The sequence below is a fragment of the Lactuca sativa genome, chromosome 4, assembly GCF_002870075.4.
Source record: "Lactuca sativa cultivar Salinas chromosome 4, Lsat_Salinas_v11, whole genome shotgun sequence".
NCBI classification, from domain to species: domain Eukaryota; kingdom Viridiplantae; phylum Streptophyta; class Magnoliopsida; order Asterales; family Asteraceae; genus Lactuca; species Lactuca sativa.
Window position 1 is genome coordinate 405,057,381 of NC_056626.2, and position 20,914 is coordinate 405,078,294.

A 20,914-nucleotide genomic window follows, 5' to 3' on the forward strand; every position below is an offset into this window, starting at 1 on the left:
TCCTTAGCTACTTAATGGGTTATAGGCACTACATCAATCCTATGGTGCACATGCAAAACCCTAAACTTTGGATCTAGGTTTATCTAATTATACATGCAATAATTATCCAAAGCTCTCAAACCCTAGATCTAGCATACTATGAACGAAATTAGGGTTTAGAGATTACCTTTGATTGTTATGTAGCAGTAACAATCTATTCCTTCTTGTAATTGGCTTCTGAAAGCTTAGTGTCACAAATGTCACACCTCTAATGGCTCACAAACACCAAGAGCAAGAGGATGAAGAAGGAGAAGAGGAGAGGCACTAAAAAACGTATACAAACCCTAAGGAATCATTTAGCCACGTTTTTGGTGCCCTAGGGGTCCTTAAATAGTGAGGCTATTAGGGTTATCTAACAAGGAAAACCTACTTTGACTGCTTAGGCCCTAAGCAGCCCATGGACTCCCTCCTTAGAGGCATTGGACGATTTCTAATGGGTTTCCACATAGAATTCTTCGACTCCTCTAATATGGAGTTCATTAGCCCAATTTAACAGTTTCAGTCCCCTTTATTTAATTAATATCTTTTTAGCCACAAAGTTAATTCTCATTAATTCTGGGCTAATATTAATTAAACAATATGATTTCTCCTTTAATATATTATTCTCATATATATTAAAAAATCATAATTAATCCTCTCTCTCCATAATTCATCCTATCAAGTTGCTTTGGTGAAGGCAACCCAAAAGGACCATGCACCATCGGGTCAAGTACATACCAAAATAATTATGAACTTAGACACTAATCCAACAATCTCCCACTTGGATAAGTCTAATAACTATTATGCATATTACTTTAGATCCTGATCCGCAATCATAGCTTTCAAAACCCACTGTCAACTCTAATCTTATCAGAAGCGTGTCCTTTAGACAAGGGATCATATATTCCTCCATTCTAGATATCGTATAGACTGAGACATGGATTTATATCATTCTATTTGTCTACATATTGTTTCCCGACTTCCGAGTTATGACGATTGACAACAGACTACAATTGAACACATCAACTTAGTCCCGGCTTGGCCAAGCGCTTAGGGTGTCATCACTAAATCATCGAGGGCACCACATATATTGCTTTTATCCCACTTTGGGTAAAAGGAACGGATAAACTTTGACTCAATGCTCGCTTGTATTCACTCACCGAATTACACACAACAATACGTTTTATAACACCAAGTTACTGGTGCGTTTACATATTATCAATGTGTAACTGGCTCGCAAGATACAACTTACACATCTCAGTTTCAAGAATATTAGATATTATCGTCTCACCAATCACTCGTGATAAAATCCATGAAGCAATCCAAGTGAGCGTGGGTTTATTCCAATACTCTAATCTTATAGCAGCACTCATGAACCCTGCAACAAACTTTTGTTATGTCTAAAACACTCTAGACAATCTACAGTCAGATTCATGACAGTCTTCTTTAATTCCTACTTCCAAAGAATGAGCGACTATGGAGGGTTTGAATAATCTTATTATTCGGGAAGTCAAAACATGCAAAGTGAAACACGAGAATAATACTAATCCTATATGCCCTCAAACCTTTGAGTATAAATAAAAACATTTTATTTAATCGCCATATTGATTACTCATCATTTGTTGTTTCGGGTAATCAACTTCTTACGTGAATTATAACTACAATTATCCCATGCTCTTAGCATGCACACTATATTTACCTATGGTCCTTACTTTGTGAAATAGTATAATTGAATAACATTTTCAATCACACTCATTTCACAATTCCTAATCCATTAGTGTAAGAATACAAAATTCTCACCACTACTAGAATATGTTAGATTCTAACATTTTATGCAACAGTCATTTCGTAATGTCACGACGCAAAAGTCACTTAGACTCGGCCAATGAAATTACAAAATACTCTATTGGAGATTGTTACAAGACAATTCCATAGTCATGAAGTCTCACATTCAAAGTACATTCCTTTGAACATCTTTCTTGCATAAAAGTTTCTAATCTAGACATTTATTCTTGATATCCAACTCCCAATATGGAAACATTTCCATATTTTCCATATGACAATTCACTAAATAGAATCTTATCTATTCATAATGTCAATATGGTCCATCTATGACTATACTTCCAACTGTCCATAAGCAACCAATCCTTGGCGAACCTTAGATTGTCCTAGTTGTTTAATTATTTTAGTCAAAACCGGTTCTATTTCCTTTTTCCCTCTAAATGCCTAGGCATTTAGAAAATTTTAGAATGGTCGAATATTACATTGTATGCAATCGATCTTATACCCAAAGCGTATGGGATACAATTCATAATAAAAAACGCGATACTTTACCAGTTTCTTACTATGATATCGTCATAATATTTCTATTCACCGTGTTCACAAAATTCGAACTATGAAGAGGGATGTTGTAATCATAATCGTATTTTGAGAATGAAAATAATAAATATACCCTTGACTAAATACAATTAAAATTTCTTGATCTAAGCTTTTAGATTGGAAACGAAGTATAACATTCTCTCCCTTAATTATAGCAAATACAACTTTTCAACCCCTGTAACTTTGCAAAGTGAAATTTTTTTTTCTATAATTAATATTGCCAACTTGCAATACTTAAATAATAATCATGCTCCCACTAACATGATGATTATATCCATTCCAGCATAACATTTATGCTCCCACTAGCTTTGACACGTATTCAGAAAATAGTTGGACTTCTAGAAGACAATACTTATTGACTTCCAAAGTTCATATTTCAAATATGATGTGCTTCGATAAGCCTTTATCTAAGCTTCTCAAAATCACACACCTTTCCTTAGACAACTCACATGTGTGTCTAAACTAATTAAGAACTGATATTACTAAGTCCCAAATGTTCAGACTAATTGCCAAATCTCACAATTCGAACTATGAAAAGGGATGCCGTAATCATAATCGAATTTGAGAATGTAATTTACATAATCGCTATCTTCTTAAAATCTCTCTTAGTGATAGCGTTTCCTCACAATCATTTTCATGAAGGAGAGAAACCTTATGACACTTAGATTTCATGGTGTATGTGTTCCTATCCATGTGAATTTTCCATAACCATAATCGAAAGATAATGTTTGTGACAAATTCAAAGTATTATGGACAGAACTTGTTCATTCTTAATTTCTTGCCATCAAGGGTCCCACCATTGCTTCCAAGCTATCTAGCAGCTCACCTATGCCAGTCAATGTACTTTCATTGAACAAGGTGCTTGCCTTATGCAGTCTATTGAGAACTCATAGAACTCATATGTATAATCACTCAACAGGATTGGCACAAAAATAGAATTTTGTCAACACGATAGGTTACAAACCTCAAGTCGTGTGCTAGTGTTTACTCTTGATTAGTTCTTGAATCTTTTCAAGATCTTCAGACTCCCACTGACCTCTTGACATATTAGATTCTCTTATCAAGACACATTTCTTGATAAAAAATATCCAAGAGTTAGTGTGTGTCTATATCAAGAGTCAAGACAAAAACATTACACACATTTGGTCTTAGTTGGTCTTTGTCTTCTCCAAGACATCACAATTTACCAATTTCAGACGTGCGAGAGTAGGAAAAACAGTTTTCTACTTCACATTTGGTGAGTGTGTGTCACTCAATTCATAATCTTGGAGTACGATTCTAAGACTTGATTTTGGAACGAAGTATGACTCATCCTTCTTATTTAACAATTTCTGTTTCTTCTTCTTAGCCATACTAGCGCACTAAGATGTCCTTAGAGGATCAATTATGATATGGTTCTTAATCATTAAGATGATCACAAAATCTGACACAAAAGTACTCTCCCTTCTTCTTAGATTTGAGAAACCTTTTATCTTTCTGCCTTCATTGATTCTTCTTATTCGTTCTGCTATTCATTGAAACTTTTCAATGATTCCGAATTACACTTAATCTTGCAAGTATAACCACATTTACCAGACTTTTGGTGAATTATGACGAATAGTTTCATCGTTATTTGTGGTGGACTTGAATAGTGCACAACATTGTGTTCTAGTCCTTTAGTCCTTCACTTGACTCACATACTTGTGTGATCAAGGAATTTGTCTTAATTTCCTAAGTACCAAGATTTCCATACATCACATGATTCAAATCATATGTTTCCAAGTTTCTATCCAGTTGAAACTTAGGTGATGGGAATCTTTCCTTACATAGAAATTAGGGTTAAGATATTACCATTGATTGTTATGTAGCAATAACAATCTATTCCTTCTTGTAATTGGCTTCTGAAAGCTTAGTGTCACAAATGTCACACCTCTAATGGCTCACAAACACCAAGAGTAAGAGGATGAAGAAGGAGAAGAGGAGAGGCACTCAAAAACGTATAGAAACCCTGTAACGCTCTAAAAATTTCAACCAATTTAAACTTTTCAAAAACAATCCAACTTCATAAAGTTATTACAAAAACGTTTTAAATACATTTATCATCAGAGTATTTCCCAGAACCACATCATAAACACATAAAACCCGAGGAGCGGTACGATCATGCCTTTGCCTTGCCACGGTCTCCTGAAGTACCTGAAAACGTTAAACCACAACTGTAAGACCGAAAGCTTAGTGAGATACCCCCAAAATACCAACACCATACAAACATAACCATATCATATAACCGATACAGAACATCCATGCACTTCGGGTCTACTGTGTGACTGGTCCGCCGCACCGGCCTACAGTCCACCTGGTCCACCCTCCGAGTCTAGCCATATACATCGAGTCTACAGTGTGATTAGTCCGCCCGCACCGGGCCTTCAATCCACCTGGTCCACTCTCTGAGTCTACAGTATGACTGGTCCGCCCGCATCGGGCCTTCAGTCGGCCTGGTCCACTCTCCGAGCCTTGGCACGTCTGGTCCGCCCTCACGGGGCCTACAGCCTATCCGGACCGCTCGTTGGACCTTTGAGATAATCGGTCCGCCCTGGGTATGTTGGCCTACAACACAAAGCAGGACCCGCCTCAACCCAACCCCAATCCAACAACCATGTGCACATAAACATATACTCATATAACAATCCACATCCAATCAAACCGATCTAGCAGATCACATAACATAACATCATCCTAACCAGGATATCGACCTAACCGGTCACTAGCATAGCATCATCCTATATACCAGGATACCAACCTTAACCAGGTCTCTAACATACCATCATCCTATATACCAGGATGCAAACATAGCAAAGTAATAACATAACAACGATACTCGAATTATAATCCAATAAAGGGCCGGCCTTAGACCCTGTTGATATAGTGAGGATAACTCACCTCGCAACCGCCGACTGAAAGGATAAGATCGCACTGCTCCGGCCTCTGACACGAACACCACCACTCCAATGCCAAAAGACTGAACTCAATACATACCAAAAATTACCAAAATACCCCTGGAAGTCAACTGGTCAACTCTTGGTCAAAGTCAAAGTCCTCAGTCAAAGTCAACCCTCCTGACTGACTCTACTCGCCGAGTCAACCCGCTGACTCGTCGAGTCCCCATGCTCTGAAACTCCCATAACACGACTAAACTCACCGAGCCGCCCCAAGACTCGCCGAGTCCCACAACTCTAAGTCTAACCGTACTCAACTCACTAAGTCATCCCTTGACTCACCGATTCACAACTTTACCGGAAAAGGTTAGGACCTCACGACCAGACTCGCCGAGTCCAAGAACAGACTCGCTGAGTCCAAGGCTATCTTCAACCAACTCGCCGAGTTGTTCTTCCAACTCGCCGAGTTGCTTCCTATCTTCAAGCAACTCGCCGAGTACACCCATGTGACTCGCCGAGTACCACTAGCTCTTAACTCGTACAGAGGCTTTCCAAGCCATGCAGAGTCTCCAATCAATAGATCTACTCTTATACAAGCCATTCATCATGTAAAGTGGCAAACTTTACGTGAATCCAAGGAGATCTAAGCATAATACACTCTAGGGATAGGGTTTGGGACTAAAAGGCTTCAACAACAGCTCTTCAACAGGGACTTTATGCTCTTTTGGATCATCACTACACTAGATCTGAGGTAGCAACCTCAGATCCAACCTCCAAACTCAAGATAGCACTAGACATACTCCCAAAAATCCCACAAATGATAGATCTAGATGGATAACAACTCAAGCAACGAATCATTACCTCCTAAGAAGACTCCAACAGAAGAATAAGCCAAAACCTTGAAAAGCCCCTTGCCCCAAGCCTCTTGATCTTCAAATATCTCTTTAACAAACACTCCTTCAAGATCCAAATGCTCTCTAATTCTCTCACAAACGAATATTAGGGTTTCTGGACTTCAAGGGAGAGCAAAGAGGCTGGGGAGAGGGTATTATGTCCTTTATATAGGGCTCAACCCCCGAAATTAGGGTTTTCTCCACACAGCACCAACTTGCCGAGTCCAGCCACCAAAATCGCGACCCTACTCGCCGAGTCTACCCATGGACTCGCCGAGTTGACCATCCACATTTTCACTTTGAACCTTGAACTTGCACTCCTGAACTCGGGATGTTACAAACCCTAAGGAATCAGATAGCCACATTTTTGGTGCCCTAGGGATCCTTAAATAATGAGGCTATTAGGGTTATCTAACAAGGAAACCCTAATTTGACTGCTTAGGCCCTAACCAGCCCATGGACTCCCTCCTTAGAGGCCTTGGATGATTTCTAATGGGTTTCCCCATAGAATTCGTCCACTCTTCTAATATGGAGTTCATTAGCCCAATATTCAACCATCAAACAATTGACAGTTCCGATCCCCTTTATTTAATTAATATATTTTTAGCCACAAAGTTAATTCTCATTAATTCTTTACTAATATTAATTAAAAAATATGATTTCTCCTTTATATATTATTCTCATAATATATTAATAAATCATAATTAATCCTCTCTCTCCATAATTTATCCTATCAAGTTGCTTTGGTGAAGGCAACCCAAAAGGACCATGCACCATCGGGTCAAGTACATACCAAAATAGTTATGGACTTAGACACTAATCCAACACTACTGAAGGTATCTTCATAATACCAATTAGCCACTACCTGAATACCATCACATGTGACAAGGCTCAGATAATCCTTCGAGTATAGGACTCGTCCCTACGACGGTTAGACTCAAATAAGAGCTGCGCAATAGGGCCAAATCCAGCACTCTGAGATTATTCAACCCTGATCACATGTGACTTGACGTATTCACCTAATGGCTAACTCCCATCACTCAGATTAACACAAAGCACAAAGTAGGTAGCATTCAGACGAAAAGGAAAATCTAACCAGAACATAATCAAGCTATTCTATCCACATATTAGAAATATGTACTAGCATGCAACTCATAATGCTCATACACATAACAGGCACATAAGGCATCCTCCAAGATCCTTAGTCCTAATCTAGCATGCAGTTCTCATAAGGATATCATATCTAAACAAACATGTATGGGTATTTTGGGAGAACTTACTTGAGCTCGCCTGATTGCATGCACCACACCCTTTTTCTCTTTTTCAAAGTTCTTTTCTCTTTTCTCAAAATTCTTTTATAAAAATGATTTTCCTTTTAAAATTCTCATACCAAATCCTCAGTTTGAGTTTAGACACCCCCTAGAGTGTGCCCGAATCCCTCAAACCAAGACTCTTATACCAACTTGAAACATCTCAAAAATACGATCCAAAAATTTCTTTTTAAATCATTAATAAAAACCATAATTATCAACCATTTCATTCATAAAAAAATTGTTATATCAAATCAGAGTATCATCTCAAAAACATGTTCTTTTTATAAGAGTAAACATCCCAGGCTAAAACTTCTCGGTGTCTGCCATGCAGTCATCCCAAGTTCTTCCCTCCGCTACCGGAAGTATCAGAAACCAAAACTGAAAATTGTAAGCACGAAGCTTAGTGAGTTCCCCATACTACGACATACCGTACACATAAACACATACTGCAAACATTGGGCCTAGCGTGACATCCCCATTTTCACGGCCAGAAAAGACCGATTTTGTTTATGCTTTATAAAAATCAGAGTACTTCTTTTCATAAAAATGTTGTGGAATTTGTTCCCAGAAAAATACAATAAATACGTTATCAAAAAATTTTTGAAGAAACGTATTTTTTTCATTTTAAAACGTTTGGGATGTCATTGTCAATACAGGAACATAAGCATAAACGGAACTTACATTTATTTACATTAGTGATCTACATCTCTTTAATCTCTCAGTGTAATGTCACTTCATATCGACACCTGTGATATAAATAAACTGAGTGGGTTAGGTTGGGAAACCTGGTGAGTACATAGGATTTTCAACCCACAATAATATAATTATTATGTTTAAACAATTAAACAATCAACCCAATTACCCATCCCCATTATTTTCCTTATTCTTAAGGATCTACCCTAAGAATCAACTATTTCTCATTCATTCATTCCTAACGATCATCATAAGGAAAAAACATGAATTCCATTGTTGTTAATGACACATTGGTTAAGCACAGCTGCTAATATTATCACTTAGGGGCAGCTGCCAGAATTGGGACATTTTCTATGAGGCGCTTCTGCCAGTATTGAACTTTAAACGCTACTGTCATGGTCATAAGGCTCCTTAGTAGGCGCAACTGCCGATACTGTCCTTAGAGCGCAGATGCTAGGACGTTTACCGTAGATCTAAATCATCTACGGGTTGTGGCGCAGCTGCCAGTGCTCATCTATAGGGTACTAGGTCCACTGCTGCCAATGTATACCTATAGGGCACTAGGTCCGTACTACTAATGTTCCTCTATTTCAGCTTTTATCCCTCATCATTCATCTACCCATGTTTTACCCAACATATTTTATAGATATAAAATACTTTATACAACTTACATCATTTAAAACATGTATAAAAATCTTTCATCAGCATAGACAGCAAGTATTCATACATATGCACACAAAGCACGTAATTTATATTAAAATACTTCATATCTATGTGTATGATGAAAAGGACTACGCACTCACTTGAAAGGTGATGACTCCTCACTCGGACAGCGCTCCGATACTCTCAAAACAATTTCCTTCGATAAAACCTAGAATCAATACCACTAGGGTTTAGTCTAACGATAACCGCGACAAATTAATTAGTCTGACTATTATTATTATTATATAAGCTTTAATAACACTCAATATAACTCATAATAATAGTCCAAATAATTATTTTAAGGACCTAATAACATTCTATAATTATTTGAAAGCTATATTAAAAATTGTGTAAGCGTGGCTCACTTACAACGGATTTTAACGAAAACCGGAACTTTATTTGGAGCAGCGTTTTGAAACCGAAAGACACTTTTTCTCGGGACTCTGGGAGCCTCGGGGCTTTCTTTAGGTGCTAGGTATTTTTCCTAGGGCTTAGGGGGGTTTAGGATACTTAGAGAGAGAAAGAATTTAGAGAGAGATAGTGTGGGATTTGGTGTGTAAAACCCGGCCATCCTCGGACCCTTTTATAGGGCTGAACCCTCAGAAGTACTTTGGGCGTACCGGGGCTACGCTGGGCGTAGTCTCGGATAGGATTGCTAGCTTCGCACAGCTGGCTCGCACCTTCATCGGATGGATAAGACACGAGGGTACTCGGGGCGTACTCACCTCGGACGCGGGGCGTAAAGCGAAGGCTACGTGGCATGATCCGAAGTGAGGTCTGATCAGCGATGGAGGGTCCGGATGTTGCCACGTCATCTCAGTTTCACAATTTTCCTTCTCGACTTCTAAAAATCATAACTTTGGCATACGAGCTCCGTTTTCGACGTTCTTTATATCCACCCGAAGGTGGGAACGTACTCTACAACTTTCGTTTAGAAAACGTCGGCTAATTTTGACTCTATTTTAAAAGTTATATTATTAACAGGCCGGGACAGGATTGGTCCGTTAAATTCTCATAACTTCTTCATCTGATGTCCGTTTTTGCCCATCTTTTTCTCGTTACGCTACTCTAAACGAGATCTTCGATTCTCGTTTAGGTTGTGTTGGCTAAAAACCGCTCGATCTAACATTCGAATTTCGGGTTGTACACTGCTAATCCGAAACTTCGAAAAATCATAACTTCTTCATACGAAGTCAGATTTGGGCGTTTTTTTATCGATGCTCTTATTTTAACATACTCTACGATTTTTGTTTATATCGCTAAGGCAAAAACTCGCTCTATCGTAAATTCACTATTTACGCTTCCTGATGTCGTGCCGGTTCCGTCGCGAAACTTCGACGGGTCATAACTTCTTCGTTATAACTCGGATTTCGGCATTCTTTATATTTACGGAAACCTTGTGACATATTCTACAACTTGGTTAAGATTATTTATTCTAAATAAGATTTTGTCAAAAAGTCGTTTTCGACCCCTATTGCCTCTAAATCAACTAGCCCGGATCTGCGGGAGTTACAATTATCTCCCCCTTAGGATGATTACGTCCCGGAATCATCAACGAAACAGGGTTCGTATAATGACTCACATATGTCATCTCTTCATCCTAGGTAATAATTATAACTTCTATATTCCTTCAAGTCTATCTCTTAGACTTATTGACTGTAAGCAGTACTCGATCGTGCACCTGCTCTCTACCTCAGGTTAGACTCCAAATTATGACCTATCATCATGTGATGCCCGTTTAGACTCAGGTCTCTTAGTGTCAAATTCTAAAATAGACTATGCCTTCCTTCATGTTCTAATATGATATAATCACACTTTAACATGTAGCATTTCTAGCTACCAACTTCTGTAACAATGAGCGCGATACTTCTATTGATCGCTTTGATTTCAATTGTTTGGTTTAAGCTGGACGCTACATCAAACATGGTTGTCTGAACCACGTAACCTACTCATCGTAGTCAGACTCAATGTGATATGACCACTAGGGTCGGGATAGCAACAATCTTCTTAGTCATTACCGAAACAATGGTAATGACATACTTGAATAAAACGAAATCAATTACTAGCTTCTTGGTAACCTTGTGACTTTCCCTGATCCAAGTGTGAGTCATGTGCTTCTGATAGTATAGGCCTCTAATACCATTCACACTTACTCATACTCGTCCCAAGTATTGTCCTGCAGTTTTTCCAAGTCACCATACAAGAACATCACATAACAGCTTAACACATCAAATATCAAAACGAAGGTTTTTATTATTCCTTGACACTATTACATAGGTGTTCAAGTTCACCCTAGACTATGCTTCTAATAGGCTACATCATATGATTCTATGGCTACTTAATAACTCAACCTCCGGATGTCAAGCCTTCACTCATGAATCCTCGCATTGTCATCTGCTTTGTCAAGGATCATTTGTAATGCTCTCGCCTTTGGCTTTGGCGGCACATTTGGCTTTGTAGCCCCCTCTCTCCTTGGGCAGTCTTGCTTGAAGTTCCCTTCCTCGTTACATCCGTAACACACCCTTTTGTTAAATGTACACTCGTTGGCATAATGCCCATGCTTCCCACACTTGAAACAAGTCACCTCCTCACCGCATTTTCCAGAGTGTTTCTTTTTGCACTTCTCGCACCATCTTTCTTCACTCCCTCCTCCTCTAAACTTCCTGGTACTGGATTTGCCTCTCTCATCGGGCTTCGCAGACCCCTCAAACTTCCTCTTTTCGCCAACCTCGGTCTTATTGGCGGCTCTTCCCTTGATCATCTCCTCAACCGACTTGGCAGCCCAGATAACTGCCTCCAGAGTAGGTTCCTGATGCACTGGCACTGCATATTCCCATGGAAGTCCTTTTGCATACTTGTCGATTTTTGTCAGCTCATCCGGAACAAGACGTAAGGCTAACTCCATCTTTTCTGTGAAGTTGTTGGTGTATTCATCAACAGACATGCTTCCTTTCTTCAAGGTAAGGAATTGGTTTTCTAGCTCGAGCAGATTTTGGGCTGAGCAGTACTTACGTTTGAACTGCACCAAAAATTATGTCCACGTTAGTTGTCGGGGCTCATTGGGGCTTAGAGTCTTCTCCAGAGTGTTCCACCATCGAACCGCGCCTCCTCTAAACTGGCGTACCACAAACGTGGTTTGTAACTTGCCTCTACAACCGCATGTCATAAAAGCTAACTCCATTTCGGAGATCCAATCCATGACTCCGATTGGATCTTCCTTCCTAGTGAAATTCGATGGCTTGCAAGTCAGAAAATCCTTGTACTTGCATCCATTCCTCTCGACTCTGTCATCTTGCTTGTTTTGTCGAACTATTGGTGGGTTGAATTGACCAACGGTTTCACTGTAGTTCCCCTCCTCAGTCTGCCCTTCATTCAACTCGGGCTGTTCGATCTGTATGGTTGCTTCCTCTAAATTTTGTTGGAGCAAACGCCTAGTTTCCTCCATTTGACGATCCAACATCTCTTGGATCATCGCTTGCACTCCGGCCATCGTTATTGGCTCAACAGCGGCCACCACAACCGGTATTTGTTTAATCACTGGGGGCTGATCTCGGTTCCCATTTCCATTCACATTTCCGCTTCGGGTCCTTGCCATCTTGATCTATACACCGAATAAGGTGAATCTAGAACTTTATTTAGGATTGACGTTTAAATCATCATTATCACCCCGAAACGTTTATATGCTAGTTATAATATCGTAGTTAAGCGCTTAGAATCCTAAACACATAAGGTTTCCAGATCCGGTCGGCAATAGACCATAGATCCGAACAAATAACAGCATATCAGGCACAAGCATTTAGCACATAAAAGCATTTTAGGCACAATCCCTAAAATAATCTAGTGCTCATACCTCACAATCATCGCTTAGCATTCTAAGTTTAAGTCTAGAAATAAATCCATATTCCTAGTTCACTTAAACTAATGCTCTGATACCAACTGTGACATCCCCATTTTCACGGCCAGAAAAAAGCAATTTTGTTTATGCTTTATAAAAATCAGAGTACTTCTTTTCATAAAAATGTTGCGGAATTTGTTTCCAGAAAAATACGATAAATACATTATCAAAACATTTTCGAAGAAACGTATTTTATTCATTTTAAAACATTTGGGATGTCATTGTCAATACAGGAACATAAGCATAAACGGAACTTACATTTATTTACACTAGTGATCTACATCTCTTTAATCTCTCAGTGTAATGTCACTTCATATCGACACCTGTGATATAAATAAACTGAGTGGGTCAGGTTGGGAAACCTGGTGAGTACATAGGGTTTTCAACCCACAATAATATAATTATTATGTTTAAACAATTAAATAATCAACCCAATTACCCATCCCCATTATTTTCCTTATTCTTAAGGATCTACCCTAAGAATCAGCTATTTCTCATTCATTCATTCCTAAGGATCATCCTAAGGAAACAACATGAATTCCATTGTTGTTAATGACACATTGGTCAAGCGCAGCTGCTAATATTATCACTTAGGGGCAGCTGCCAGAATTGGGACATTTTCTATGAGGCGCTTCTGCCAGTATTGACCTTTAAACGCTATTGTCATGGTCATAAGGCTCCCTAGTAGGCGCAGCTGCCGATACTGTCCTTAGAGCGCAGCTGCTAGGACGTTTACCGTAGATCTAAATCATCTACGGGTTGTGGCACAGCTGCCAATGCTCATCTATAGGGTACTAGGTCCACTGCTGCCAATGTATACCTATAGGGCACTAGGTCCGTACTACTAATGTTCCTCTATTTCAGCTTTTATCCCTCATCATTCATCTACCCATGTTTTACCCAACATATTTTGTAGATATAAAATACTTTATACAGCTTACATCATTTAAAACATGTATAAAAATCTTTCATCAGCATAGACAGCAAGTATTCAGACATATGCACACATAGCACGTAATTTATATTAAAATACTTCATATCTATGTGTAAGATGAAAGGGACTATGCACTCACTTGAAAGGTGGTGACTCCTCACTCGGACAACGCTCCTATACTCTCAAAACAATTTCCTTCGATAAAACCTAGTACCAATACCACTAGGGTTTAGTCTAACGATAACCGCGAAAAATTAATTAGTCTGACTATTATTATTATTATATAAACGTTAATAACACTCAATATAACTCATAATAATAGCCCAAATAATTATTTGAAGGACCTAATAACATTCCTATAATTATTGGAAAGCTGTATTAAAAATTGTGTAAGCGTAGCTCTCTTACAGCGGATTTTAACGAAAACCGGAACTTTATTTGGAGCAGTGTTTCGAAACCGAAAGACAATTTTTCTCGGGACTCCGGGAGCCTCGGGGCTTTCTTTAGGTGCTAGGTATTTTTCCTAGGGCTTAGGGGGATTTAGGATACTTAGAAAGAAAAAGAATTTAGAGAGAGAGTGGGATTTCGTGTGTAAAACCCGACCATCCTCGCACCCTTTTATAGGGCTGAACCCTCGGAAGTACGCTGGGTGTACCGGGGCTACGTTGGGCGTAGTCTCGGTTAGGATTGCCAGCTTCGCACAGCTGGCTCGCACCTTCATCGGATGGATAAGACACGAGGGTACGCGGGGCGTACTCACCTCGGACGCGAGGCGTAAAACGAAGGCTATGTGGCATGATCCGAAGCGAGGTCTGATCAGCGATGGAGGGTCCGGATGTTGCCACATCATCTGAGTTTCGCAACTTTCCTTCTCGACTTCTAAAAATCATAACTTTGGCATACAAGCTTCTTTTTCGACGTTCTTTATATCCACGCGAAGGTGGGAACGTACTCTACAACTTTCGTTTAGACTTCGTCGGCTAATTTGGACTCTATTTTAAAAGTTATATTATTAACAGGCCGGGACAGGATTGGTCCGTTAAATTCTCATAACTTCTTCATTCGATGTCCGTTTTCGCCCATCTTTTTCTCGTTACGCTACTCTTAATGAGATCTTCGATTCTCGTTTTGGTCGTGTTGGCTAAAAACCGATCGATCTAACATTCAAATTTCGGGATGTACACTGCTAATCCGAAACTTCGAAAAATCATAACTTATGCTTACGAAGTCAGATTTGGGCGTTCTTTTTATCGATGCTCTTAGTTTAACATACTCTACGATTTTCGTTTATATCGCTAAGGCTAAAACTCGCTCTATCGTAAATTCACTATTTACGCTTCCCGATGTCGTGCCGGTTCCGTCGCGAAACTTCGACGGGTCATAACTTCTTCGTTATCACTCGGATTTCGGCGTTATTTATATGTACAGAAACCTTGTGACATATTCTACAACTTGGCTAAGATTATTTATTCTAAATAATCTTTTGTCGAAAATTCGTTTTCGCCCCCTATTGCCTCTAAATCAACTAGCCCGGATCTACGGGCGTTACACCTAGCCCGCTACATCGGGCCCCACCCGGCATCGGACGAATCCGGCATCAGGCCCCGCCTGGCATCGAGCCCCGTTCGGTGTACAAAATATTACTTAGTCCAAATCAATAATCCTCGAGCTATCAATACCAAAATATTACTTAGTCCAAATCAATAATCCTCCTTAGGGTAAAATGACCATTTTACCCCTCTAATCCAACTTGGTCCATATCTAAGGCTCAAAACCGTAATATAAAAAGGCCCAACAGTAGGTAGTCTTCCCAAGCCCACTAGTGGCCCAATTGGCCAATTTGGGCCCAATCCCACTAATGGGCCTTACCCTAAGCCCAAACATCTTCTTGGCCCACATTATTTGACACTTGATGGCCCACTAAGGCCTAAAGAACCAAAATCCCTTACATGGCCCAAATCGAGACCCAAAATTCACAAGTCCAATATCTGATGAGTACGTTGGGCGTACTCCTATGTACGCTAAGCGCACAAGCTAAATGATGCGTATGTTGGGCGTACCTGCATGTACGCTCAACGTACTCCTCTGTTAAGCCACTTTCCCATTAAGCGCTTAATACTCTAATCCAGAAGCTACAATCACAGATCCAAGTCCTTTTGAACATCTTAATCCATAAAGCCACTGACTTGGTAACTTTGCATGACCCTATTAAGCCCAAACTCCTAAAATAGCATTCCATTCCCATAAAGATGATCTTAACTCATTCATGAACCCAATAAGACATTCAATATGGCAACTTTCTGCCTTAGGGGCTCATTTTGAACTGAGAGTGGCAACTCTAATTCCAGAAATCGGATTTGAACCATAAAGTTCTATTCTTGGGACCAAAATGACTTCAAAACTACACTACACTAGATCTAAGCATTCTTGAGGAAAGTTATGAACTTTATACCTCCAAAGAGTCCCAAATGATGATGCTATCCTGGATCTATGAGCTCAAACTTCCCAAGTCCTTCCTTTCCAACTTCTTCTTTCCTCTTCCAAGCTTAAAACCACCAAGGTGGGCTTTTCAAGATCAAAATTACACAAGAATGAGGGGATGAGGCGTTCTAAGGTTTTTATGAGGTTAGGGAGGATGATAATGGTCTAGGGTTTAAGTCCTAATGTTCCTTATATAGTCCTTGACCCTAAAATTAAGGTTTAGTGCCACTGAGCGTATGCTAGGCGTACATCTCGTACGTTGGGCGTATGTCTCCAACACCCGCGACCACTTGACCCTTCTACGTTGTGCGTATCCCAGCTTACGTTGGGCGTACTCTTACACTCGCCAACTTGCATGCATGGTCCTTTCTTGCCATCTTTCTCCATTAAGGACCAATATTGCCAATAACTTCAAAGTGTCACAACTGCTTCATTCTAAGTCCGTTTCCAACGTACTTTATATCCACGAAAAGGTGGCAAGAAGCCCTACGCTCCTATGTACACACTCGAGCCTTAAAACCTTTCGAATAAAACATGTGACCCATAAACGACCAAATCACTTATACCCTGGGGCTCCGAGACCGCCACCAAAGTACTATTCAAAATGGGGTGTTACATATCTCCGGTCGCTACCCAAGGTTTTCAGGATCCTCCTATAATGATTTACAATTACGATCTCTTTGCTATGATGAAGAGTTTGGATCGACAAGTCACTCAACAAAAGGAGGACAACATGATGGTACTCAAGGAAATGGAGAGAATAAGGGCGAAGATACACAAGCCTCAAGAAGCAACACCCTCGATCTTCCAGCCTAAAATCCTTAACTTTGACAATACATGATCCTCAGCAAACCACCATGAGATAGGATCCTCGACATCGGCCTCTGCTCCCGTTGGGGTGCAACTTCAAAAGAGCAAGCTCATACGACCCAAGATCCCGACGAAACCTTCATTATTCCCAACAGCAAGGATCCTAGTAACTTCATCAATAATAACACTTTTACTACTAACTCTATGGATGTTGATGCAGGAATGATCCCGATCATGGCCAAAGAACTTCAAAAGCTATGACAGATGATCTCAAGCGTACCCGGAGTAGTCTAGCCTATACCGGAAGTGTCCCCACCCAGCCACTGAGAGAACAAGATCTTTGTGCAGGGACAAGGTTTGAAAACTCAAACCTTGAGTGAATGCTTGAGATCAATGTCTGCTTACAAATAGATGTTCAAGTCAAGACTGGAAAGACCAATCAAGTCTTAGATAATTAATTCAACAGATGATCAAGACATTACGAATGAATAAGTAAACAATAATCAAGGAAAGATCAATAAATGAACAAGAAGAATATATTTGATGTGATAAAGACAAAGATGCCAAAAGTGAGAGAGAAGATATGTCATTGTCTTGTATTGAATGCTCCTATTTCTGACATTCTGATTGTCAAGTAACTTACATAGGACTGGACAAAAGAACTATTTCTGACATTCTGATTGTCTAAGAGTACAAAAAGATAAGTCCTATGAGATGTTACATCAATACAAATCTAATAAATGACATGAGACAAAATAGCTATCTTCGGATCTGCTAGCATTCCGGACGTTAGAGACACTCTGGAATTGATTTCTTCTCTTCTTGTTTCTTCGCTCTTTTCCTCCAGCTCCAGACATTTTCCGGAGCATCTACTTCTCCGGAACCAAACACACTTCGGAATTAGTATCAAGGATTGCTAGAGGTTCACTTTCAGGTTTCAACAGCCACATGATCTCAAGATTCGCTCCTATAATCACTGACACCGAGGTCCCAAAGTGCTTCCAAACTCCCACCATGAAGCCTTATGATGGGACCGCGGATCCTGAATGTCACATCTAACATTTTAGCTAAAAAAATGTGTCCTCATGAAAACATCAACTATTGTAAGACTTGTACTAACTCATTAAAGATTACACTATGGTTCCTAATGAACCATGTATTGTTATAATACAAAGCATATATATATATATATATATATATATATATATATATATATATATATATCAAATCTCTTCCAAATCTCTCTATGTATCTCAGATCTCTCCCAAATCACTCTATGTATCTCAAATCTCTCCCAAATCTCTCTATGTATCTTAAATTTCTCTTATTTGTCGAAAACAACTCAAAAAGAAAGGAGAACACTCAAAACAACAAGCTCATTCCAGAATACACTATTCACGCTCGGAACCTCTCTTCTTAGTTCGAAACCCTCTTGGTCTGGAACACCTCCTACTTCGGAACCTTCTGATTTGGCTTCGGAATCCCTTCACCCGGACAACCTCGCTACAGACGCCTGCTGATCCGGAACTGCTGACTTCGGAAAGCCTCGCACCACTCCGGAAGGATCAACCAGCGATCCATCTCACACTAGACTCTTTCGCATCTCGAAAGAGGGCACTCCGAAACCGAACCTGCTCGGAAACACCAATCACTCCGGAAACTACTGAAAATGCTCCAGAACTCCCTTTGACCCACTTCGTACCCTCGCTGATTCAGGACTCCACTCTGGATTTTAGACCATTTCAGATCATTTCATCATTTTAATAGATTTTGACGTCGGGAATCCCACCAAACTCGTATTTTCCATAACTTAGACCCCTTAAACCCTATTTTATGCCAAATTTGAATATTTAAAACATATTTACATAAAATAATATTTCAGATTTATAAAGGTATTATTTTAAATCATAATATGTGAATAAGATAAGGATAAGAGTGTTGACTTTGTTGATTAGATGTTATTCCCCATTTTCCCATGCATTTTGATATTCAACATATATCCATGAAATTAACCAACGGATTCCCAAGCAAATATCACATCAAAATTTTCTACTCCCTATATTTGGATGATTTCCTTCCAAAAAGCTCAACCATCCCTTGTCATTTTACCTTTTGTCCACTCCCATTTTCTCTCAAGAGTAAATCCAAGCTTCAAAATAGTTAAAATATTCAAGCTTACTCTAATCTTTGGTGAGTATTTCGCAAATCACTAGTGATTTAATACATTTTTATGTTCATGTCAACCTATTTACACACAATAAAATATGTTAAACCCTTAGGATAAAATCACCTCCAAGGAAGTTCATCCTCTCATCCAAGAGTTTAGGTTTGAGATCTTCACACCATCAATCCAATCATCCAATAAACCAACTCAATGTGAGCTTCATACCCCTATCTTTTGAATTTTCATTGTTTTGGGGGAGGATACAAGTCAAGGGTCTTGTGAAATCTTAGTATATTTGCTTATTATGAATGCATGTTATGATTTATGTGTTTAAGGTTATAAAATTCCATATTTATGGTTCAAGAACTCGATATTTTGAGCAAGTCTCAAGAGTTTGAACCCTATATCACGAACTATGTGTTGGAAACAAAAACTAGTATGTTTATGAAATATAATTCATAAATTTTTATGACAAGAACCATAACGTTTTGCTTCAAAATTTTGCTTAAACAAAATTGTTGGCTTAAAATTTTGGGAAGATGTAAATTATGAAATTTATACTATTTTGGACTATTTTCGGCCAAAAATGCACATAAAAGTAATTTTTTAAATGTTGGATAAATTTGAGTTGTTATTGAACATTTTGATTAAAATTGACCAAAAGTGGAATTATTTAATAAACAAAGGCCATTTTGGACATCTTCTAAAATACGAGCCTAAAATGAGTATTTTAGAAGGAATGGGCTATTTTCAACAATACTTGTATTTTTAGACCACTCATGACACCTTTTGACAAATATGAGTTTTAATTGATAATTTATAACAGAATGATCTTTCTGCAAACATCGATAATATTAAGTTATTTTGATAAATAGGATTCAATGTGAATTATTTTCAATAAACAAAACGAAATGAAGCTCCTAGTCAACAAACGCAACTATGGCTATGAAACGAAACGAAATACCTAGTCAACAAGCACAAGTAATGTTACGAAACGAAAACAAATCACCTAGTCAACAAGCACAACTAATAGTAAGTTATTTTGGACATCTTCTTAAATACGAGACGGAATGGGCTATTTTCAACAATATTTGTATTTTTAGACCGCTCATGACACCTTTTGATAAATATGAGTTTTAATTGATAATTTATAATAGAATGATCTTTTTGCCAACATCGATAATATTAAGTTATTTTGATAAATATGATTCAATGTGAATTAGTTTCAATAAACAAAACGAAATGAAGCTCCTAGTCAACAAACGCAACTATGGCTATGAAACGAAACGAAACACCTAGTCAACAAACACAAGTAACGTTACGAACGAAAACAAAACACCTAGTCAACAAGCACAACTAATGTTACGAAACGAAAACGAAACACCTAGTCAACAAGCACAACTATTGTTGCGAAACGAAAAACGAGACACCTAGTCAACTAGTACAACCATTGTTATTTATTAAATAAATGATGAATTTCAACTATTAGCACAAATATCTGTTAGTATTCTAGTCAGACACATCTTCGCTGTACCTATACATACTAGTGTACATTTAAAGTCATGTAAGAGTTATAACCAGAGTCTCCTGGAGGGAGAGCGGAAATTTATGCATAGATCTATACGGGGTTGACACCCCGCACCTTCGTTGTTCGCTACAGCTAGACCGGCCAGTCTAGGGTGACAAATGTCTTAAACGAATCTGGCGCTTGAAGAACATC